Below are 13,030 nucleotides of genomic sequence, written 5' to 3' on the forward strand. Positions count from 1 at the left end.
AATGATGCCTGACAACAATCCAGGGAGACTCACCAGGAAGATTCCAGTTATGATATCAAGATATGTCTGCTTGTGATTGCTTTGCAAGAAACAGTTCTAAAGAGACTGGAGGAAATAACTCTTCACCATGCAAGACTTCAGCAATTAGAAAATCAGATTTCTCTATTTTGTGGCCAGCTAGCTGAATGGGCAATTACCTGCAGTCTTTCTAGTGACTCAGATTAGATGTTCTCATGTCTGATTACTCTACCTGCATCTTCTCTAAGTCCCTATTTTCCTAATTCCATAAAGGATCTTTTATCTTAATTTCCATAAATTCATCATAAGATCATTAAAATGATCTTAGTTCATAGTTCTATCCGCAGGTATTATCCTTGTTAAGGGAAAAAACGTCATTTTCTCATACACTTCCCACTGAAACTTGAATTTATTAGACTTTGCGTAGCAAATCCAGATTTCAGGGCATTTTTCTTATTTATTTCTTACTGATGCCTAAGTATAAACTTTGTGTAAAAGTGACATAGCATATTAAACAGTGAAATGAAACTTAAGAAGTGCTAATCATGGCCAAACTCATTTGAGTAATATTAGTAAATTCAGACTTTCCTGACAAGAAACAGAAGAAAGCACCCACATAAGATATTTAACTACTCAGCAACCTCAGAGGTCTTCCTCAATGTTCCTCCCCTTCCCTGTGTGGACAGTGAAGTCACAACATGATTTCCTACTTCCCAGACAGGATGGAAGATAAAGGCTGCAGGTCAGAGGCAGAAGGACTGGCGGGTGCCTCCCTAAATGTTGATATTCATGGGGACCCTTGAATCACAAGGCTTTGGACAGTGTTGCAGCACCACAAAATGGTAATTGAACAAAGTGATCTCTGCTCATATTCCAACTTCCTCACTCTTTGCACTCTAGACATCCTCCTTTCTGACTCAGCCCTGTCATGACCTCTGTGCAGTTTACATTCTGTTCGCATGCAATGACACGTGAGCCTGTGCAAGTGCCACGATAGTACATGTAATTCCTTGATTTCTTTTTATAGTCAACAATAAATCAGGAATGATTAACAGCTGATTAAATAAGTGTTCAGAGCAGTCCTGTTTCCATAACACCATTCACTGAGGACAAATGAGTTTGTTAGTATGGAAAACATTCAAGAAAGCAACTCTTAGCATCTCATTCCAGCACTAGTCAAACCAAGATACCTCCTACTGTAAGGAGAAATCTACTCTCCTTGAATTCATTTTCTGCACCTGGCATGCAAGGAATGCCATAGAAATTAGAGAACCTAAGGCAAGTATCCTAAGGATCCAAATTCCCTGTGGGCAAGGTATGCTTATTAAATGCTGCTGAGATTCTTCAATGGGAGCATCCTCTGGGGTTCTTTGAATAGTCAGTACTATGAAGCAGAACCAAATTTAGAAAATTTATCTTTTTTTAACTACCTCTGGTGAGTATCTATGGGATTTGGCATGCAAAAAAAGCCTTTTATCTAACCAATAGAAGAAAAAAACTGGCAGTACTCCATGTCATGGGCCATTTGCAAAAGACATTATGGGACTTTTCATGGTGTCTGTAGATGGATATATTGTTTAATTACCCCACACCCTAAAGAAGACAAATGATTTCTGCAGTGATCACGCATGGCTGGCAATCAGTTAATGAAGACATCCACTGAGCTGGAAGTTATAAGCAGGTGTGAGCAGAACCAGGCCAAGTTCTATAATGAAACTGATTCCATGGTATGGTGCACAAGAGGCAGGAGAACGTATCTGCCTAGGTTTTTTATGGAACACCTTGGCAACACATTAGGAAAGAAAGATGCTTATTACTGTATGTGACAAGACTATAAAAATTTCTCACACACTAATGGCATAATCTAATGTGTATATGAAATGGTATGTTTACAAGAACAAAAATTATTGAAATACAGTACTTCATTTTGTTCCAAATATATATGTGACAAAATCTCTTTCTGAATACTGGTGTGATGCATTGTTTCACAGAATAGACTTACAACCTACTTTCCTAATAGATTTCCACCTATAGTCATATATCAAGTAAACAGAACTATTCAAGAGTAGTAGGTCTCTCAAGAAAAGCATGTGTACATGTTTCCTTAAGGCCCAAAAATGAAGCTAAGTCTAAGTCATCATGAGTGCATGTCTTTTCATGAACTGGGGGTTGGATTGTATTATCGCATTCAATTTGTTGCAGAGTTCACCTTGCTCCATTAAATCCAGCACTAGGACTAACAATTTCCTCTGTTTCACAATAGGGTGAAGTTGGGCAGGCAGAATAATGCTTACCTCAAGATTTCATAGTAAGATGTTCCCCATAAACATTCTAACCCCAAGAAGTGTAAAAGATATCTTGCTCCTTTTTATGTGCCACCACTATGGTAGTCATCAAAATATCCTTTGTGAGAACACAATATTCATAGTAGTGGCTGTTCTGAAAATGGTCAACTAAGCAAACTGATCTCCTCCCAACAGATCACATGGATACAGATAAGAATCTGATTGTCATGCCATATCAGATGACACATATACATTAGTGTTAAATCTGATAGGAAACAGAGGAAAAGAATAATTACATTCTTCAACTCCCTAAATTCCTTCTTCTTCATATATATTTAGATAAACACATGAAAAAAGAGGGGTGAACAATAGAAAAGGAAAAATATATATCTTCTATATCAGCAAAATATGAGTGGAAATAATGGCAAATCTTACAAAAAAAATGTTACCTCTGTTTTGCATCAGTTTTAATCTAGCTGATAATAAGAACGCTCAGGCTTTTGTCTGTCTTTGGATCTGTGTGTATAATACTAGTCTAATGGTGTTTAAAAGTAGATTCTCAGTTTCTGATTGCTAGGTTTACCTTATAGTTTCTGCAGTTAACCATTTACTAACTTGAAGACACACCCTGAAATCTCTACTGCACAGATGGATTTCTGCATACTCAGAAAGCCATTTTACTTCATTACTGGTCACCCAGAACACAACTGTCAACTATACATACAAAGATATAAGGGAAACTCAAACCATAATTATACTGAAAATTCAGGTTAAAGTGAAAACAAAATAGGCTTTTATGACCTAGTTATGATGTTAAAACCAAAACAGTGGTAAAAAAAGAATGTACCCTGCTGGTTACTCCTGCTTGGGTTGTGCTGCTCCTAAAATGTGGGAGATCATTATAACAATAGCAGCCGACCTGACTGCAGAGCAAGAGGATTTGCTTAAAACTTGAGGCCACTGAATTCAGAAACTTTTAAAATGGGGGTTTTGGGGCTAAAGGATTAGCTTTCCTTAACTAGTAAAGATTGTACAGCCTCAGAATGGAGTATGATTATCAGCTCTACTGCAGGAACAATTTCCTGTAAGAAATTTAGTAGGCAGATGTCTCAGAACAGTTATCTGAGCAATGACAGGAGACTTGGCTAGCAGGTTATTCCACCCAGAATACTATGAGACTGTAAAATATTGTGAATTCTGAGATAATTGTTGGTATTGGCATCTGGGAATGTATCTGATGAAACAACCACTGTCTTTCATGTAGCAGTGGTACAAGACTTAAGCTAGCAAGAGTAATTATCAGACCTGGGAATCAAGCAGAGCTACAATGGAAAGAGCTGCAAATTCAGCTTCAGCAGGTATGGACAAGGAAAATGGGCAAGGTAATGGAGGTAAGACAGAATACAAGGAAATCCCAGTTCTGTGGTTCTCCTAAAAGGAGATGTCTACACACTGTGGACTATAATTTTCAGAAATACAGCCTTAAATGAGCCAGTCTCCATTTAAGATAATGATAAAAAGGAATGGAAAAGGAAAAAAACCAGTCTTCAGTGTGGGTTAGGCTCTTTATGTAAAAAGAGGTGGTAATGGTAACTGCAAAATATTCTTGGACAAAATAATAAAATCTTCCTTCAGGGGACATCAATGAAACTGCAGGAAAAAACATTTGAGTTAAATTTGAGAAAAAGAGGCAAAGCTTTTAGAAAATGGAATAGAATACATAAATTATTTGCTGGCTCATTTTGTCAAGCAAATAAAAAATCATGAGGAATGAAAACTATGGAAAATAATAGCTCCCTCTCAGCAAAGCCCTCAGACATCATCTCTTCCTCTCAGTAACAAAGTCTAGGGAGACTCTGCTGTCTATTTGCCCCCGGTCTAGTGGTAAAATTACAATATAACCAATGGAAATGGCCAATAGCCATATCAGTACGGATTGGTCAAGGGAAGAACATTAACTACCACTAGTGAGTGCCATGATTTTAATTGATACTGTAGTGTCAATAACCACTATCCTCAACAAATATTTATTCCAGCTATAGCTCAAGAAAGAGGGAAAATGATAAAACTTGCTGCACTGTATGCATGAATGGATGTTCAAGTACCTGTATTAAGATCTCTGCCCACAGTTAAAAAGCTGCCAAGTTCAAGAGTCTCCTCCTGTTTCTTCAGGAATGGGAGGATCCCTTTTAGGAACACCAGGGAATTATTGGCACAGCCTTGTTGAAACAAAATGGATTAGCTACAGATTTTGCTACGGATGTTTGTGAAATTGGGCCTGACCAGTGGGAGGTGAGGGTGGAGTGATTCCTGCAAGTCATTGATGCTTTGTTATTAAGAATCCGGAGGAAGCAAAAACAGTGGATATTTGGGTAACAGAATTTCCTCAAGTTTTGTGTGTCTGTAATTTAAAATGTGAAAAAATAGAAATTGTGTTTTAATGGCAGAGGAAGGACTCCAATCCACCATCAACAAGTTTAATGGTAAGCAAGATCTTAGTACAGAGAGCTGTTATTTTAACATCCTATTTGTCCAGGGTTAAAAGCAAAGAAAAAATGCTAAAAGTGAGATTTTAGCACTTAAATAATGTAACCATCTCTCAGGTTGTTTGTGTGCCTGAAATTCGTGTAACACTAAGCAGATTATTTGACTGTTTTGTTACTGATTTAGCCAGTGCTTTCTTTGCAATTCCACTAACAGAGCAGAGCTGATAACCTCATCTAGCTGTGAGAGAAAGTAATGTTGTTTTATCCATGTTCCTCCAGACTTTCAGACAAAATACAACACATATGCATGAAATTACCATCAGAATGTGTTATGTCATACCACATATGAATGATATGTCAGTACATGGAAAAAGTAAAAGTTTGGGAATATACTCAAGAAGTAGCCAGCATTACTCAAAACAGAGGTTTCAAAGCTAATCATGACAAAACTCAGGTACAATCTAAAGTGAAATATTCAGTCATAGTTTCAGGTCGAAGGAATGGTGATGCTGGCACCACCAAAGGGTAGAACTGACTATGAGAGTCCATGCATGAAAAAATTGTATTTGTTTCACTTTTGCAGCTGCTTACATTTTTGTGAGAATCATATTTGCAGAAATTAGTAAACCACTAATCAAATTAGTGAAGAAATCTCACAAAAAAAGAATTGAAAGAAAAAAAAAGAAGTAAAACTGCACTAGTTCAAATGCTGGCCTTTAGATGTATATTACTGTAAGCTGTTTCATGTTCAGCTGGCCACTACCAATCTACACGGTGCTGTTTAAAGAACACAGAAATAAATTTATTTTGCTTTAAGATTCTTAAGATTTGTGGGGAAAAAAAACCTCTATTCCTTATTAGAAACCATGTTTAGCATTAGTATAGGCAATTAGTTTTGGATAGGCATCACTAGAGGCTGCTTTGCAGCAGTTCATATCACACATGCTCCACTAAAGAACATATCACACATACTCCATTGAAGTACATAATCAGTGAAAAAGTAAAAACTGAATATATATCAAATCTAGGCTAGCTGGACACACTGGCTTTTATATATAAGAGCTTTCTGTAGAATAAGGCAAGACTTTATCACTAGCTCTATAGGGTTTTTAATCGCTGGAAAGAACAGAAGTGCACTTTACCTTTTTATGTGTCTCTCACCAGATAAAAGCTCCGTTATTGTCTTCGTGCCACAGGTTATTCTGTGTGGTTCACAAATGGCTCCAGTTTTTATCAAAAGTATGGAAAATCCTCTATTAGATATGCTGGAGAAACTAAAAAAGAGCTGTTTGCTTTTACTCTGCACAAGCAACAGGACCACAATCTCTGCTAATGATGTTAAAAGAGAAACCCTAAGGAAATGACCTAGCTTCATACTTGGTTTCAGACCGGATACATCAAGCTTTAACTATTTGGCTACCAAAGTATGGCAAGCTGCTAGCCTCTCCATCATGGAAAGGAAATCCTGAACATAGGTTAATAGAAGCACAGAGAAAAAAAAATGCAGGTCATGTAAAAGCCTACCAAAAAGAAACATAGAGAGGTAGCAATCTTGGAATAATAGTCAAACATACACCCTTGCCAAGGTTGTGGTAGTCCCAGTAGATTTGACATTGGAAGAAACAGCCAGCTTGCAAACAAACTGAAGAAAATACAAAGCAAGATACAAAAAGATAGAGCAACTTTACAATATGGAAATGGGGGTTTATGTAGGAAAAGTTTAATAACTGGAGCAAAGTAAAATATAACAACAATAAGAATAATAATAGTAGCAATAATAATGAAAGAGAGAGAGAGAAAGATAAAACCCAGGAGAAATTAGTGACGCACAAGATAGCTGCTCACCACTCACTAACCAATGCTCAGCCTGTCCCTGCGCTATGACTGGCTCCTCCCAGCCAACTCCCCCCCCTTATAGGATGTTCTGTGGTAGGAAATATTCCTTTGGCCATCTCGGGTCAGCTGTCCTGACTGTGCTCCCCTTGCTCCCAGCTCCTTGTGCAGCTCTTCATTGGCAGAACATGAGACACTAAGAAGTTCTTGACTTAGGGTAAACATTACTTAGCAACACCCAAAACATCAGTGAGAAACATCAGAAGAAAATGAACTCTATCCTGGCCAAACCCAGGACAACAGGTTAGGATACAAACAGACTACACCAGAATATGTGCATTCCTACCTTAGTCCCACATACTATGCAAAGTGGGAGTAAGCAGGGTTTCCTAATTCTAGACTCACTGACAAAGGTGGTTGAGGTAGTTCAGTAAAGAAAGCTATAGCCAAGTGTACCACCATGCAGGCATTTATCATTGTATTTTCCAGATACAATTTAAACCAATAAATTTATTTGAGACAGGGAACATATATTCCAGGGAAAATCATCAAGGAATTACGTGGAAGCCCGTGAAGAAAAGAAAGGCACGTGTTGCTGTGAACTTGCAGTTCAAGGTAAATTGAATGGCCCAATGGGATTTTAAAAATAGCACTAAGCCATAAGGTGAAAAGTTACAGAAAGGTTTGGGATATTGCATCATCTTGTCATTGTAATGACCTGTGAGCCCCAGTTTCTCCCAATTTCATGTGATTTAGAGCTATGCCTGGGAGAAAAAAGTCTGCCCAATGTTTTAACTGAAGTATAGCTACTGACCCTATCTAAACACATGGAAAGAGATTAATGTTGCTATAGCAACTCAAATGGAAAGGAATGCTCAATGCACTCATAAACAAGCAAGAATGAACCACTACTTTGCAGAATGGCAAAGAGGATGGTGAGCAATGTCGAATATTTTCCACTCAAGTTTACAATCTAAACTGTAAATGGGATGAACTAGCTCCAATTATAAACAAAGCAGGATCTTATGTATATCAAGATAAACTCGTAAATGGAAAATGGCCTAAATAGTTCCAGTTTCAATTTTAATTATGGCAAGGTAAATAAGCTAACAAAAGCAAGAATGTTTTAAGTGTTGCGGTTAAAATTTAAGAGTACATATGGGAAGTCTCACCAGAATTATAGCCAGCAGAAAGGCTTTTAAAAGATGCAGCATAAATTAATTATTGAGTTTTGTCTTAGCGAAGTCTGCCTGTTCTTATTTTTATTATTAACTATGTCAGGTTCAAAATTGTGACTATTTGCTTGCATAACAAAGGAAGTAGTAAGCACACTGCTCTTTATTGATAATAGACCTTATCTGTAGTGACAGTGGAAAACTCTTTTGCACCAGACAATGAAAACAGTGGATACACGTCTCCACTACTTTAAAATTGTGGGAAACATGTGAGGGCAGAATATATAAACTGCTTTTATTAAAGAGCCATTGCAACACTGACCCAGAAATGGATTTTCTGTGACTGAGTACAACAAACAAAGAGTTTTTATGGGTACCATTTTAGAGAGAGTAAAAATGGTGGCTGGAATTTTGAACACAATTATGTAGAAACTTTGATACCTGATACAGATACACGTAATTGTTTATTTGTATTTCAGTAGAAATTGTCAGAAGATTGTGCTCTGTGTAGAGAAATAAGTAAGCCATGCTTCTCATCTAAATAATTTTGGGTAAACATTTGCAATGTTCACCTACACCAGCAGAATTATAATATCCAGAACATCAGCACCCTAGGGCTAACTGGAATCTTTATAATTAAAACATTAAGGAATCACAGAAAACTGAGCAAATAGCTGAAAAAGAAAAAGAGTCACGAGTAAGCACCAAGTAGTGAAAAGACATATTGCTTCAGAGAATCAACAACCACTAAGATCAGGAAAGAATGAAGAAACCTTGAATCTACTATGGTAATTTTAGAGGAGAGTCAAGCATTGTTAGAAGAATCCAATATTTTAGCCATAAATCATTATCTGTGTATTAACTAGCTGTCATTTTGTTACAGCTTGCAGTATGTCTTGTAGTGTGTGACAGAAGACCTGGGGCTATCTGGAACTATTGCAAAAAAGACCTACATAGATTTTGCAAGAAAATCACAAGACTGAAGTAGGGTGATAGTGCACTTACTTGTTCTGAGGCAGTACCCAGCCTTGAGCCAGCAGAGTGTGAGACTGGGTTCAGAATCACAGAATCACAGAATGGTTGAGGCTGGAAAGTTATTTGGTCCAGCCTCTCTGCTCACACAGGGTCCCCTACAGCCCATTACTCAGTATTGCATCCAGATGGCTTCTGAATAGGTGGTTTCCCTTCCAGGGAAGGAGACTCCACAACCGTTCTGGGAAAGCTGCTCCAATGCTCAGTTACATCACAATAAAGAAGTCCTTCCTTATATTTAAGGTGGAATTTCCTGTGCATCAGTTTCTCCCCGTTGCCTCTTGTCCTATTGCTTGGAACCACTGAAAAGAGCCTGGTCCATCCTCTTGACCCCCTCCTTTCAGATACTCATAAACACTGGTGAGGTCCTCTCTCAGCTGCCTCTTTTCAAGGCTGAACAGGCCCAGTTCCCCCAGCCTTTCCTTGTGAGATGCTCCTGTCCCTCAATTATCTTCATTCTCCTCTGCTAGATCCACCCCAGGAGATCCATTTCTCCCATGTACTCAAAACTGAACACAGCACTCCAGATGTGGCCTCACCAGGGCTGAATAAAGGGGCAGGATCACCCCCCTTGACCTGCTGGCAATTCTCTTCCTAATGCACCTCAGGATACCATTGGCCTGCAAGGTCACAAGGGCACTGCTGGCTCATGGACAGCTTGGTGTCCACCAGGACTCCCAGGTCCTTGTTCTCAGAGCTACCTCCCAGCAGGTCAGTTCCTGGCCTGTACTGATGTGTGGGATCATTCCTCCCCACGTACAGGATCCTGTATTTGTCTTTGTCAAATTTCAAAAGAGTAAGAGCCTGAATGAGAGATGCAGGACTCCAGGCAGCTCTTCAAAATGCAGTTTATTACATCAAAGACAGTCCAGGGTCGTGGGCGACAGAGCCTGTGCCTACAGCTGTCAGCTCCAGCGGCAGACAGGCCTGGAGACTCTTTAATTTTGGTTACAATGCATTACAGACTTTTCTTTGCCAAGCATCTGAATACAGAAAACCAATCTATACCTTAACTTTTACCCATAGCCTATCATAACTACTATAATTACCATATTCATGTTACTATTCTCCAATCACTAAAAGTTAGGATGTTACAGTTTAAGCTAGAAGTTGTTTTTCAGTTTTCTTGCAGTGGAAAATTCTGAGACCTTTTTTCTACTTGCAACATTTGCTGACTTGTTTGCCTGTGCTATCTTTCTGCTTGGTAAAAACATCTTCTTGTTTGAGGTGGGTTTATCCTTTGCTCTAAGTTATAAAATCCTCTTCTAACATAACCTTTGACTTCTTAGTTATCCAGTAAGACTGGCTCAGCCATTCTTTTCTTGTATATCAAAACTTGCTTTCATTTCTATTCCTTCTTCAGATTCTACATTCAAAAATCTTTCTGCCAAGTATACATATCTGTGAGACTTTCTTGTCAAACTTTCATCCTTCCCAACACAAAAGGTTCTGCTCTGCCAATCCCTCCATCCAGTCCAGGTCCCTCTGAAGGGCTGCACGGCACTCCAGGGCATCAGCCACTCCTCTCAGCTTCATGTCATCAGTGAACTTGCTGAGGAGGCATCTGCCCCTGCATCCAAGTAACTGATGAACAAGTTAAACAATTCCAGTATTGAACCTTGGGGGGCATCACTAGTGACAGTCCAACTAGACCCTGTGCCACTGCTCAAAACCCTCTGAGACCTGCCATTCAGCCAGTTCTCAATCCACCTCACCAGCCACTCACCCAGCCTGCTCTTCCTGAGCTTGCAAGGCATGGGGAATTGACAAGAAGCTTGCCAAGGCAGAAGATTTTTATCAGTAAGTATCCTAAGCATGATATAATAAATATTTGCTTGCCTTGAACCCAGACAGAAATACACTAAACCAGCAAACCCAGCAACAACAAACTAGCATTTTGTAACACAGCTAATCATACAGATAATATGGAACCACAGAGGGACAGAGACTTGGGGTACAGTTTCACAAAAGTGATACAGAAAAATATTCTCAAGTAATAAAATCCGAAAAATAAGAACTAAAGATGCAGAACAAGCAGACACGATCCTCTGCTTGTTTTGATTGAGAAGGAGTGTTGAACATTAAAACTTCAAGGATGGGAGAGCAAGAACAGGGAGAAAAATCATTCACTTAAGTTCTACCCTTACTGAAGAGCTCTTAAATCAACATCAGTGATTGCAACCCTTGAGAACTACAACAGCAATTGCCACAGCATCCATCTATTCATTGCAAAAAGGGCTCCTGTATGTGTAGGAAAATCATGTCAAGGTTTGAATTGCATACCCGTGGAAAAAAAGGATCTTAACTTAGATTTTTTATCTTCTATTACTGATCAAATGAGGCCACCAAGTGGCAATGTAAATATTTTAAATCACAAAGGAAAAGCGTAATAACTTTTAATAACATAACTTTAGAATATGTAAAAAAAATAATCAAGAGAAATGAACACAGATCAAATTTTATGTGCCATGTCATAAAGCCATTTATCTCCCAAGTAATCTCATAAGCATAACTTTCAAAAGCTACAGTGTTTAAGTCATGATGTCTTCAAATATTGCTTTCTTACTCATTTCAGGCAAGCAACCTTAAACCAACTTGAGTTTAAAAACTCAGAGATTGAAATTTACATCCTTCCAGTCCTAAATCACAAACATACTTCATATTTCAGTGTTTCATATTACTTTTACTTAGCCATCTCTACTATGATGGTATAATTTTGTAAAATTCAGGTTTGTTCTTATTCTCCTTCTGTTCATGACTGTCACCCAAGTATGCTCTAAAAAGGCATATGGTACTCTGCTTTCCTCAATTCCTTTCACTCCTTCCACAGAACTAAGTATCAGCAGTATGCCAAAAAAAGAAGGTGGGTGGAATTCCATGTTCTAACATGCCCTCAAAACTTCCTTTTAAAGGCTCCTGTACAGATTTTCTAAGATATAAGGATAAGCAATAATGCCAAAGTGCAAGATCTACAATAACCTGAAAAATTGACCCATTCTGAGAATTCTCGTAGGATAGAGCAATTTGGAAAAGTGCAACTACAACTTCAAATTATACCTATCATGTTTCAGTACCAAGGTGTTGGTAAATCATATCTGTAGATACCCATGTAGATACCCAGATACACTGCCAACAAAAAAGAAAAAAAAAAAAAAAAAGCCCAGCAAAGCAAAAACTAAGCCCAAACAATTTCAATCCATGAAAAAGAGCAAGTGTGTATGCTTCCTACATATACAGAATCACAGAATTGCTCTGGTTGGAAAGGGCCTCTGCAGATCATCTTGTCCAGACCCCTGCCAATACAGGGTCACCTGGAGCAAGAGACACAGGAACATGTCCAGGTGAGTTTTGAATGTCTCTGGTGAGGGACACTCCTTGACCTCCCTGGGCAGCCTGTGGCAGTGCTCTGCTGCCCTCAGCATAGAGAAGGTTCTTCCTTTATGTTGAGATGAAATGTCTTGTGGTTTAGTTATGGTTCATATACAAAGCCAGGCAGCTGACTGGAATCCATGAGATGTGTTCTGTTCTATCAGTATACTCAAAATTACCCTAAAGTGCAATAGTAAAATATATCACATCTCACACCAAGTTGTGTTTTGCTCCTAACTGAGGGAGTCTAATGTGATAGCTTGAGATCATTTTTTCCTACTATAAATGACAATACAGTGCCAACACGTGGACTAATCCTGGTCAGCAGCTAAGGCCCACACAGCCACTTATTCACTTCTGCTCAGTGGGATGGGAGAGACAGAATTGTACTGGAAAAGGAGCAAAACTTGTGGGCTGAGATAAAGACATTTTAATAAGTGAAGCAAAGCAGTATATGCAAGCAAAGCAAAGAAGGAATACACTTACTTCTTCCCATCAACAGGCAAACCTTTAGCCATTTCCAGGAGAGCAGGGAACAGTTACTTGGGAAGACAAATGGTGTAACTCAAATGTCCCTGCTTCTTCCTTCTCTCCCTGAGTTTTTCCACTAGACACAATGCCACATGGTATGGTTCCTTTTATCAGCTGGAATCTGTTGTCCTGGATGTGCCCCCTAACAGCTTCTTGCACATCCCCAGTGCTTAAACATCTTTGCATCGAGAATTTTTCCCAATATCTGTCTTTTGTTGCAGCTTTTGGCAATTGCCCCTTGTCCATTTGCTCTGCACTCCTCAGAAAACCTCTTCCTCTATCCTCACATTGGCTAATTGAA

General features: G+C 38.8%; 1 protein-coding gene across 1 annotated transcript in view; it reads right to left on the reverse strand.

Annotated features, from left to right (window-relative positions):
* Positions 1-6,118, reverse strand: part of ABCB1 (ATP binding cassette subfamily B member 1) — a 47,906-nt gene extending 41,788 nt beyond the window's left edge. Inside the window, exon 1 of the mRNA XM_071428933.1 lies at positions 5,932-6,118. The gene's annotated coding sequence lies outside the window, so the exon portion shown is untranslated. The remainder of the gene's footprint in view (positions 1-5,931) is intronic.
* Between the last annotated feature and the right edge of the window lie 6,912 nt (positions 6,119-13,030).

This window comes from Agelaius tricolor, unplaced genomic scaffold (assembly GCF_023055355.1).
Source record: "Agelaius tricolor isolate 1412-34295 unplaced genomic scaffold, bAgeTri1.0.p SCAF_6, whole genome shotgun sequence".
Taxonomy (NCBI): domain Eukaryota; kingdom Metazoa; phylum Chordata; class Aves; order Passeriformes; family Icteridae; genus Agelaius; species Agelaius tricolor.